Consider the following 8301-nt stretch of genomic DNA (forward strand, 5'->3'; position numbering starts at 1 on the left):
ACCTCTTGTTGAGATGCTTCTTCATCTTTGTATATCCATTGCAATACATATTTATCCTTAGTTTCCTCAAACAAAGTGTTGAAATGTGGTGACTGATCAGCAAAGTACTGTACACTCAGCACATATCCTTGCCAAGGTCCAAGGCCGGGTTGAGCCCCGGGCGGGGGTTTGGGGGCGGCAGCCCTTGAGAAAATTTTTTTTTGTTGTTGTTGATGAAAACTGACATTGTAATAAAACCCTAAAAAGGCCGACTTTGTTTGTTGCCCTAAAAATGCATGTTATAAGCGGCTGGGATGCTTAAGGCATGATAATGTTGATGTACTATTTTTGCTGGATAATAAGAAAGATTGGACGGCTGTGTATGGTGGACGTAACCCATTTTGGGTGAACCACGTTAAATCTCTGTGTTATCTATGTCCTATTTTATTTCTTTATCTTATATATTTAAATCTGCATATAATTGTTAGTTCATATTTGCTTCGGATCTGCTTGAAACCCTAACACAAAATGCCCGCCCTGACAAATGACCCATCAAATATTTTGAGTGGTTTTTCTACTGGTTGTTGTATTGAACTTGATGGTTTGCCATATGATTTAGGAGAAAGTGGTAATTCTAGCAGTGAATATTCTATTATTCTTGTGTCTTTCGGCTATATTTTCTTCTCAAAACTTGACAATATTGAGGCAAACGCCTTCTCTTTGGGTAGTGTTCTAGAAGAGGATGCCTCTCTGTTATGTGCAACAATGACCTCTTGTACTATTTTCAGGTTGTTGCAATATTGGAATGGATTCGAGTCTGTTGAAATGGTGATCTCTTATCCACTATATGGAAACTTCAGACACTGATGATAATTTGAGGGGATAGATTGTATATCATGAATTCATGGTCTTCCCAAAAGTATATTGTATGATAAATCCAGGTCCAAAACTTGGCATGTTCTATCCTTTTGCAATGGTCCTACTCTGATTGTGATATTTTTACGGGGCTCAATTGCATCTTTAGAATATCCTAGGGCACAAATAAGACTCAATGAGAAAATATTGAAACCAACTCCCCCATCTATCAGGACACGTTTAACGTGCGTTTTATGAATAAGGACTTCAATATGCAAGGGAGCATTATGCAGATGTTGCAAAGACATGTCATCTTCTGCAGTAAATGATAGGCACAAGGCACAATTAGGTGTTTGACCATGGTTTGGAATTGATCAACACCAAGATCTTTGGGGATTATAGTCTCCACTAGGGCTTTTTCCAAAATTTCCTTATGTGCGGGTGAAAGTTTTAAAAGTTCTAGTATGGATGTTTTTGCAAGGATTTTCTATAGTTTTTGATTAAGGTAAAAGCAGGTTTTGAAGGGGCCCTGAAACCCTTTACAAGCAGAACTTAAACAGCAAAAGCAAAGAGAAACAAAAAGGAACAAGCCAACGATAAGCCAACAGAAAACCAAAGAAAACCAGAAAAAACCCCACTAAGCCAGCCAGACGCCAAGAGAAACTAGTTGATTTTATCCAGGGCATTCACCAGGGTGTTGATAATTTCATGCAGCTCTTTGATGTTATCCCTAAGATTAGGGAAATCGCCACAACTTTCTTGACACTAGCCCTGGTTCTCTTCGCAGCTCCACCAACTGGGGTAGCTTCACCGCTACCAGTCTGGATAGTCTCCTCATCCAAGTCAAGTTCCACAACCGGTTTAGGAGAGCTGGTGTGATCAAAGATATTAGAAATATCCTCCAAGTTTTTAGTGACAGTTGATAGGATACTCGAGATAACGCCCATCAAATTTTTCATCGCCTCTTTCCCTTCTTCCAGCGATTTAATCTTATCCTCCATATCCTGCTTCCAGTTTATCTGATCTCTCTTGTCATCCTCCCTCTTCTCATTTGTGTTTTTCCCTTTTTTCTAGGTTCTTCAGGAGCTCATAGGTCCATCTGTCATAATACATTCTCGCCTTAGTGAGTTTCTTGAGGTTATCCAAGAGTAAACCTTTATCCACACTTTCCTTATCCTCACTAACCCTATCCTTAGTCAGGTCCTTCTCAGAATCTTTGTTCATTTCCTTCTCGGAATTCACATCAGTTTCCTCATTATCCTTAAAATCCACTTCCTCCATAGGATGGTTGTTGTCCTTACCAGGGAAATCACTGAGGATAGGGCTTTCATTACCAGGCTCATTATCACCACTTTCTTCCTCATTACCCAGCTCCTCATCGTTCTAGTTGTCTTCACCATTGGAGTTATCCATCTCCATTTCGCTGTATTCCTTATCAATTTCCTTTGTTTCCATCCTAGGGGCACTTTTTCTTTTTTTGCTAGAGGACACCTTCTCCTTGCTAGGGTCTCCTCCCTCCATCTTTCTCTTACTCGGAGAGGTGGATATCCTCTTGTTTTCCAGCAGGGCAAGGGTTTTACAATGCTCATAGATGAGCAGCAAAAGCCCACAATGGATAATCGGGCTAGAAGGATTTTTACTGTGTTTATTGAGGGACCTGGAAAGGGACCTAAAAAGGTAGTAGGGTAGAGATACCTTTTTTTCGTGTCTGAAATGGTTTAAGAGAACGAAGTGGATTTTCTGTAGTTGATCCACTATATTATGTTTTTTTAAGTGGATGAGGCGTCGGTTGTAGGACTCGACAAAGTAACCATGGCTTTGCTTCTTGTGATGACATAAGAAGGTTCTTGTTGTTGCTTTTCTTTGACCATAATAACATTAACCACATTATCATAGGCATGATCATAGTTCACTTTTTCTTTACCTTTGCCATCTTGTGTCGTTGATATTCCACCTTTCCCATAATTAGGGAGTGGAGTTTTGAACGCCATGTGTGACTCATTTGTTTTATGTCCATCCATAGTTATGACTCAATTGCCAATCAAGTCTTGGATGACATGTTTCAATTGTTGACAACCGGTCGTTTGAAGTCCTTTATTTTGATGATAATCACAATAATGATTGTAGTTCCACCATGCAAGTTTCACCTTGGGTTCAAAATCCCTTACCTTGGGTAAGGTAATCAAATTGTTTGCAAGATGTGTTTTCAAGGCTGATCCAAGTGGCTCATCAATGTTGGTAAATATTCTTTGAAAATTATTGAAAGGTGGTTTAGGTTTGTCATTATCTTATTGAACTGCAGTTGTATGACTTGATAGATTAAATATGGCCTGCTTTGGTTTTTAATTATTATTATCTACTATCCCATCATTGACAATGTTTTGATTTTTGTTCCAAAACTTGGCTTTATTAGTGTTGTTGTTATTATTATTGTTAGGAGGATTAACTCCTCCTTTAAAAAAATTCAACACTCCCTTCTTGACTAAATCTTCTTTAATTTTTATCCCTTTATCAACCATCTTTTCATTATTAGTAACTGGACGAGGATATCATGCAAATGATTGTCTCCACCTTTGTAGAAATGTCATGAAAGGTTTCCCACTTTTTTATCTAGTGTTACATAATTCTAGCATGGTGATTTCATGTTGTATGTTATGGGAGTATTGGGAATAAACTTATCCACCAACTCTGAAAATGTTCTCATACCAAGTGGGAGTTTAGAAAACCACTCCACGACTTATCCGTTTAATTTTTTGGGGAATAACCTCATAAGTAGGTATCCTCATGTGAAAACTCCATGCTCATTGTGCAAATTTCCCTTACATGGTCTTGGGGATCAGTTCTCCCATTATATTTATCATATCTAGCAGTTTCACAATTTGGAGGGAATGCTATCATGTTGAGAATTATGTCAAAAGGGTAAGGACAAATGTCTTGTCGCGAGTATCTTCTGGTAGTTTCCCTTTGTATATCTTGAATCTGCATTTGAAGTGTTTGTATCTATTGCATAAGAGCTAAAAGGGGATTGTCCACATTATTTCTTACTTCACTGATTCGGTTATTCTGAATTCTTTCATTGCAATTATCACTCTGAACTCTTTCATTGTGGGGTATCATTCTGAGTTCATTCATTGCGGATATCACTGACATCATTTTGAGTCTCACTTGTCGTTTCACCTTGTTAAAGTCCTATAATATCAAAATCATTTGGTAGTTTGGCACCTTGACGTGCCAACATGAGGAAATATTTCTCTTTATCCATTTCAAGGACCCTTTCTAGGAATCTACCGAATTTTGGATCTTGTTGTGCTCCTCTAATTTGTTCGCCAATTATTTCATCATTATCACCATCTTGAGCATTGAATCCAAATTGGTGAAAGAAAGGATTCTCTTCATCCATTGTAGATGTTTATTTTTGTTTCTCTTTGAATTTTCATCTTTGAACCCTAGTTAATACAGACATACAAGTGATCCAAATGTTTTGAGAGGCTTGATTTTTGAAAATGTAACTCAATAAGTGATGAGTTGTTGAGGTAAATAAGACAAATTGATTCAACCACCTTAATTGAGATATTATGATAATGTTTCTCTTTGATAATTGATTTCCACGACCATGCAGATAAGTATGATAGTGGTGTAGGAATGTGCGATGTTTCAATAAGATTATGATTTATGTAGAGGAATCTTCTCTTCTTCAAGATTGCCTTTTGACTAAGCTTCTTCTTTTTCAAAATACAAGAAGTGGTGATACAAGTATGTGAGAGATTACAAGTTTTTAATCTTTTTTTTGGAGTACAAAGTTTGATATGATCGAAACAAGTCTATTAGGAATGATATGCCCTATTAAAGAACCAGGCTAATCTGATCTAGCATTGTAGTTTCATGATAAATGATGATAAATCTTGACGAAAAACTATGTCTGAGAGATCAATTATCAAAGATATTTGATTATGCACTTGAGAGATTTGGATCTTAAACTTGTTTGAGATGTATACTTGTAAGAGTTGTTATGCCTAGTTTTGAATATGTCCTGGTAGAGAGAATTTGAGAAGTGCTTAGAAAATAGGTGCCCAAATCTATGTTTACCTTCTGAAAAGTGATCCATTTATTGTCTATTTTGTCGAATTTTCCTAAAACTCTAGAAGGGAAGATCAAAATGCTAAATTTTTGATGCAGAACACTAAACTTGAACCCTAGAATGTTATTCTACCTAGCCAAAATGCCAAACTTATGATTGAAAACGTTGTTTCATAGACTGAAAATGATGTTCTTAAGACCCAAAATGCTAATTTTTAAAATAAAAACATCATTATTAGGACTCCGAGAGTTAATTTTGGAAACATTGATGTTGGACTCAGAAAGCTACTATTTAGACTCAAAGAGCTAATTTTCAAACTAAGAACGCTAATGTTCAAACTAAGAAAGTTAATGTTTAGACTTGGAGAGCTAATGTTCAGACTGAGAATGCTAATGTTCAAACAAAGAGAGCTAATTTTCAGACCGAGAGTGTTAATGTTTAAACTCAAAACGTTGATGTTTGGACTAAGAGCGCTACACTACCGTGAAAGGTGTAATTTTGACAGTTTTGTTGTTTGAAGTTGAAAGTTTTGTGTTTGCAATGGATGATATTTTGATTCGATTTAAAAACACACAAGCCATATTTTAAGAAAATAGATTGTCTTTGTGTCAACGAGCAACATAAAGCATATGTTCGAGGCCTTGAAGAAAGCCCAGGTTTTCACGGGTATATAACATAAAAGACACACCAAGCAGTTCTATCCTAAGGAAATTGGCTTCATTATTATTTCTCAGCCCACATCTTTGTACCCTATCTGCTCATGCAGCGTTGTCACCCCCTAAAGGGTGGCCATGTTTTTGCCTTTGCAAGAGCTGGTGGAGTCTCATTTTGAGCCTATCAATAAGCACTCAAAAGGGGAGTTCACACATACGCTCAAGAGGGACATATGGTGAGTGTCTTCAGGAGAGAATCTTCCCACTCCCTGTAGTGAGAGAATAATAACATTCAAAGGTGAACAAGGTGGATTCTAGTTTTAATTGGTACTAGTAAGGGATCTATTTGGCACATCGGGGTATAAACTCAATTAAGAGGTCTCCCAACCTTGAAAACCAAGGTTTGATATACCCGAAGGTACGGAGGAGAGTTATTCCCAAGCATTTTTCGTTGACTTGATTTTCATCAAATCATGTTTATTTTATAGTGGGTTGGATTACTTGGCGTTAGTCATTCCCACTTGGGTTGTTCCCCTCTCACTAGCCTTATGGGCTTCTCGGGAGGGAAGGCCTGCTTAAAATATGCACTAATGAAATGAAAGATGATGAGTCTCTAATCACCTAATAAAGGTGAGAGAATACTCGCTTATCATCAAAGACATGCAAGACATGTTTGTTCTTTGCCTTTTTAATTAATCCATGTGCCTATTCTAGCAAAACAAAGAATGCAATATCTCGCGGTTGCAAATCAAAGTAGTTTATAATTCAATTTTTGGCTATGAAATGTTTCATAACTCCGATCTTTGACAGCGGAAATGCTGCCTACAAACAAATAGTTGCAAATTAGATTCTAGAAACTGAAATTTTGCAGACAAAACTGAAAACACTAGAACAGAGAATGAAAATGCTAAAGTTAGCCACCACAACGCTATTATACAACTTAAAGCGTTGTACTGAATATTTAGAATGCTAAAACATTTAATTAAAAAGCTAAATCAACAAACTAAAGCACTAATTTGGTCACTGAAAATACTATTTTAAGGGATGAGAGCACTAAAACTAAGAATAATAATGTTAATTTATGAAACTAGAATGCTAAATCAGAGAAAAGAAAATATGAAATAGAATAAGTCCTCTGTGTGCATTATAGTAGATCACAAAAAACACAATTTGAATTGACAAGAACGATGGAACGAGTACGCGAAGCGCTAATATTAGGCCTTGAAGAGATAAACTTAGTCTCTGAAGCACTACCCTGTGAATCTGTGAGAACCTGTCAAGCAAATTTTCTGCGAGCAAACTTGTTAAAAATTTTGGGGCTAGGCCCCACGGTGGGCACCAATTAATGTGTGTTTAAAAAGTGTCTCGATCATAAAACAATATAAACAACACATAGATGAGACAAGAATTAAAATAGAAAGCAAATTAAGGATTGAGAAAAGCAAACTATGCTCTCTTTCAAATGTCCCATATTCCTCTAATCCCAATGACTTTGTGAATCTTTTGATGTGGCTTTCACTAGCAGCATTGATCACAAAATGACTACCTAGGATATGAGTAGCTATATGATATTATGTTAAATGCATGATTATTATGATATGATGCTCAAATTATGCTAAATATGTTATGATAAATGATAAAATGGTCTAATGATTAAATGCATCTTTGAAGAGTAATGATGTAAATTAAGCTAAGATGCAGGGCGATTGATTGATCAAAATGAGGGGTATTTATAGGATTTACAGGGTCAAGGATGAGGTGGGAGGAATTGACGGTCATGATCTGATCTGGACATATCAAGGGCTAGGGATGAGGAAGTTGGAAGAGAGGTTGGAAGAAGAGACACATGTCATCTCTATGGTGACAAGTGTTCAAGAATCCTCATCAAATTGCTCATGTGAGGACAAGTGTCAAGGGGAAGAAGACATTGGCAAAAGTGTCATGTGTCTCAAGGAGGAAATATCCAACCCCCAAGAGGTTAGGATGTGCAAGAAGGGATAGGGCTACATAGACTCTAGGTTAGATTGAATCGGTTAGGTTAGGGGGTGGTTAGGCTAGGTGGTTAAGGTAAGGAGCCATGTGCTCATTTGAATTAAAATTCAAATTAAATGCCAATGAAAAATTAAATTCAATAAATTGATTAAATTTATTTATTTAATTATAAGAATTAGAAGAATTGAATTGTGGTGGGGATAATTAATTAATAGAGATTAATTAATTTGAAAGGGGGATATGGAATGAACTATATAAATAAATCCTTAGATTTATTTATAAGTAGAAGAATAAAAGGGGAATTAATTGAATAATTACATATTTAATTAATTGGGAAGGTTTATTAATTAAATCACTGCATATTTAATTATTAATCTCAAAACCATTTTTCAGTGTATACAATCTCAACTCTCATAAATTTTCTTTGGCCCTTTTGTGGTGAGTCTCCTATCTTGTTTTAAGATCTAGAACAATATTTTAAAATGCAAAACTGTCATCTTGGATAACCTCAAATGAAGTATTGCCGATGGAAGTAACATAAGATTTTTGGAGGATGTTTGGTTTGGAGATAGCCCCTTGAATTCTAATCCTAGCCTAGGGGAACTGCAGATTCTCTGCAAGATTAATTTGGCCCCCTCATGATGGACTACATCTCCCCTCATTGAAAATGGAAAATCATTTCTTTATGTTGTCAAAATTACCCCTTTCTGACTCAGAAAGCTCTGGAGCTCCAGAATGATATTG

Source organism: Cryptomeria japonica, chromosome 3 (assembly GCF_030272615.1).
Source record: "Cryptomeria japonica chromosome 3, Sugi_1.0, whole genome shotgun sequence".
Lineage (NCBI taxonomy): Eukaryota > Viridiplantae > Streptophyta > Pinopsida > Cupressales > Cupressaceae > Cryptomeria > Cryptomeria japonica.